The 4,079-nt window shown below is 35.7% G+C and overlaps 1 non-coding gene across 1 annotated transcript; it reads left to right on the top strand.

The window, feature by feature from the left end:
* The first annotated feature begins 3,356 nt into the window (after window positions 1-3,356).
* On the top strand, window positions 3,357-3,463 carry LOC145561175 (small nucleolar RNA R71). The gene has a single exon (XR_014093739.1). It is a non-coding gene; the product is annotated as a small nucleolar RNA R71 (small nucleolar RNA).
* Window positions 3,464-4,079: the final 616 nt, after the last annotated feature.

Raw genomic sequence — 4,079 nt, 5'->3', positions numbered from 1 at the left:
TATGACAAGGGATGGGAAAACTACCCGGATCTTTTAATTTAGGTGGAGATTTATTTTGAAGTACGACACTACACTCTGCAGTGAAAGCTACTGTCTCTACCTCACTAATAGACCTTTTTCTTGTCAATATTTCCTTCATGAATTTTGCATATGCAGGAATTTGTGTAATTAATTCAGTGAAGGGAATTGTTACCTTCAAATCTTTTACCATCTCCAGAAACTTACCAAACTGCTTGTCCAAGTTTGTATTCAAGTGACGATTGGGGAATGGAAGTTTGATAACTGGCTTTGGAGTATTATTGCTCTTATCTGGAGTGGCCACCTTCCCTGGAGTCGTACCCTGAAATGTAAAATCAGATATATTAGTATTATTCTTTAGCCCTACAGAGCTATTGGCTACATTGTCAGGTTTGACAGAATCAAGATTAGCATTATTTGTTAAAACAAGTCTATCGTCTCTGGGCATAGGGGGCCCTTCATAGTTTGAACCACTCCTTAGAGTAATTGCATAGGTGTAGGGAATATTTCAAGCATTACTCCTAACTTGAACCCCACTGTGATCATACACTAAAGTACGGTGGCGTCCAAAGGGAAAGAAATAGAGCAAAAGAGTCGCCAACAAGTTTTAGGAACTTGTAAACCGTTCACGAGGTGAAGGTTGCACCCCTTAACGATCCAAGAGATCGTCAACTCCAATAGGTCTTGAACCATCACTGGTAGTTCTGGGATGAAAGTACAAATCCAACCTAAAAGAGATTGAACCTGCCCTAATAATAGGCCTCTACTTTATTCTGATCGTATTCATGTGCGCTCTCTGACTAACATACAAGCAATAGGATTAACCCTAAACCTGTTTAATCTATGTTAATTGAATATAATGCACAAATAAATCTATTATTGGCGATCACTTGAATTATAATCATAATTAACCCTAAACAAGATTAATAATTATCTTATTAAGCGTGATTACAAGTACAAATTCCCTTTAAACATGCATAAAAGGTGTGATCAAGAAACTACAATAAATATCAAGCAACATAATAATAATTATAATAATAATCATAATTATCATAATTAAAATAATCATGTTAACAATAAAGCATAATATTAATAGCAAGATCCTAGGCATGATACTAACAAGATTAATAACAAACCCTAGCATGTCACTAAGCAATAAAGATCAAATATATAGCCCTAACATGATACTAACATAAATATTAGGAAAGAATATAGGAAGCATCGCGGGAATCATAATAAGCATATTTGATATTATAACCTTTTCCCTAAACATAATACTAGGAATCATATTGTCATTCAAAACATCAAATTAAGAAGAACATCCTAACATGATACTAAGAATCATAATAACAGCCTAACATGATTTCTATATCATAATATCAATAAATCAATTAAAGAACTTACTTTGATGCCTCGTACCTCTTTCCTCAGAAACTAAAACCTTTCACGTCTAGGGCGAAGGCAACTTTGAATATGGCTAGGTGTATCTAGGTCTTGTGAATGCGGAATTTTGTATTTGAGAAAAGGCTAGTTTAGAAAAGAGAGAGAAAGAGAGAGAGAGAGAGAGAGAGAGAGAGAAAGAGAATCAAGAGATTCTTGATGAGATTTGGTGTTTGAAAAAGGGGAGATATAACCTCTATTTATAGAGAAAAAAAAGAGGGTCGAAGAATAAGAAGAGAATCCGAATTCGGATCGAAATAGAACTCGATGGATAGCAGTTTTTGCGCATTTTGTTTTTATCATATCTTTTGATCCAGTAGTCCAAATTAAATAAGGCATATAATATGTCGTTGGAAAGCTCTTGAAGTCTACTTTATAACCCAATTAAAATCAGATTAAAATATTTTGTAAATAAAAAGATATGGCCGAAATAGGTGGACGGTGTCAGTTTTGGATAGAGTTTCATTTCTAATTCATATCTTTTTCGTTATAGCTCGGATTTAATATTATAATATATCATTGGAAAGATGATTTCAAGATCTATCCAACCATATAATATTTGGATAAAGGTTATGAGGCACGAAAATAAAATCTGACTGTCTTCGAACATCTTTAAATTAGAATACAATTAGGATTTAAGAAAAAGGAAAGTTTTTATAAAAGGAAAGTTTTTATTTAACTCAAATTCTTTGATTCTTATCTTTTCAAAAAAGATAATTAAGATCTTTTATAAAATTATAGAAGATTCTAATTAATCCTAATTAGTTTAGGAATAGGATTAGACCTTTGGACCCTCCACGTGATCATTGGGTCGTAGGTAAAATCCAGTTTGGGCCCAGTTTAGTATTTTGGCCATAACTTCCTCATTATTCATCGGAACCACCCAATTAAACCATTATTGGACCCATATAATGGACCAAACTAAACTGTAATGCACGTTTTTAAAAAATAGGGTAAGAAAAGAAATATTTTCAAAAACAGAAAGAAGAGATATTTTAATAAAAACATCCTCATCACTAGACTTTTCACACTTTCTCTTTGTTCGATAATCAAATGACATGAAAGGTATTCATCACTGGGTTTGGTTTTAGGGAGACACATTTGGGTGTCTACAATAGGCTTGATCCGTAGGCCTGGTCGGCTGTGCTGGCAGAGCTCCCTGTTGACGGGCTTGTAGAGTAGCGGAAAGTTGCGCAATTTGATTATCTACAATTTTATTGTGTGTTAGGATCGAATCAATTTAGGCGTCTCTACTCTCCATGTGCTTCTTCATATTAACTAGCATCGCTCTAATTTCTACCAAAGCAGGGTCGGAAGATGAGGAGGGTTGTTGTGGTTGGTTCTTCTGGCCAGCATTGGGGTGGTAATACTTCTGTTGTTGTTGTTGTGGCACCTGTGGTTCTTGTGGTGGTGGTGGATTTTGAACATTAGTATTCCGGTAGGAAAGGTACGGATGATTCCAGTACCCAGGATTGTAGGTGTTGGAGTATGGGTTATTCTGCCTATAAGCTTGAAAGGCATTAACTTGCTCCACGGAACTCCTTCAATCTTGCTCCCAATGACCTAAAATTCCACAATTTTCACAGAAAGCCTCATTAGCATTATTATTAATTGCAGAAACATTAGCTATATTAGCAGTGCTAAGATTATCTAATTTCTGGCAGATAGAGGTTAATTGAGCTTGAAAAAAGGATACAGAGTCAACACTATGCTTCCCCTTGTTAGCAAAGCCTCTAGGATTCCCATATTGGGAATTATGTATCGCCATATCTTCGATAACTTGACCTGCATCATCAACATTAAGATTCATAAACCTCCCACTAGCTACAGAATCCAAGATTATTCTAGATAAATTTCCAATGCCATTGTAAAAGGCTTGGATTAACTGCCATTGTGCCAAATTATGGTGGGGACATTCTCTTTGTAGGTCTTTGAACCTTTCCCAAGCCTCATATAAAGTTTCATCGGCTTCTTGGCCAAAGTTCTGAATTGCACTCCGTAATACAGCTGTTCTCTCTGCAGGATAATATTTGTTATAAAAATTTAAAACAAGAGTTTCCCAGTCAGTTATACCAAGTGCAGTTCTATTTAATCCATTAAACCATAATTTGGCTTTTCCTGTTAAAGAAAAAGGGAAGAGAATCTCCCTGATTTGGTCTTGTGTGACCCTTGCTTGCCTGATGGTATTACAGTACTGACAATAATCTACAATATGAAGATTTGGGTCTTCACTCTTAGCTCCACTAAATTGCTTCCTTTCTATCATCGTTATAAATTGGGGTTTAATCTCAAACTGTACCCCACCAAGAGCTGGAGTGGGAGTAAGGTGTGGAAAATCTGTAAGCTTTGGTTGTGAGTAATCACTAAGCTTCTTTGGAGCCGTCATCCCTAATTCTTGATCTAAAGATACCTATGAATCGCTGGAATCAGTTGGAGGATCTCGGTGATTATTATTATCACCAGAATCCGCCAGAATTTGCTTGTAAAAATTCTTCTGTCTATGGAAGGATCGTTTGAACTCATAATCGAATGGGATGTAACCTGATCTGGAACACCTGGGCATAAACAAAGAACTAAAAGAAAATATGAGACTTGCCTCAAAGAACTGACGTTCTCTGAGA

This window comes from Chenopodium album, chromosome 9 (genome assembly GCF_948465745.1).
Source record: "Chenopodium album chromosome 9, dcCheAlbu1.1, whole genome shotgun sequence".
Lineage (NCBI taxonomy): Eukaryota > Viridiplantae > Streptophyta > Magnoliopsida > Caryophyllales > Amaranthaceae > Chenopodium > Chenopodium album.
The sequence above is the reverse complement of the archived record's forward strand: the minus strand, read 5'-3'. Positions and strand labels throughout refer to the sequence as shown.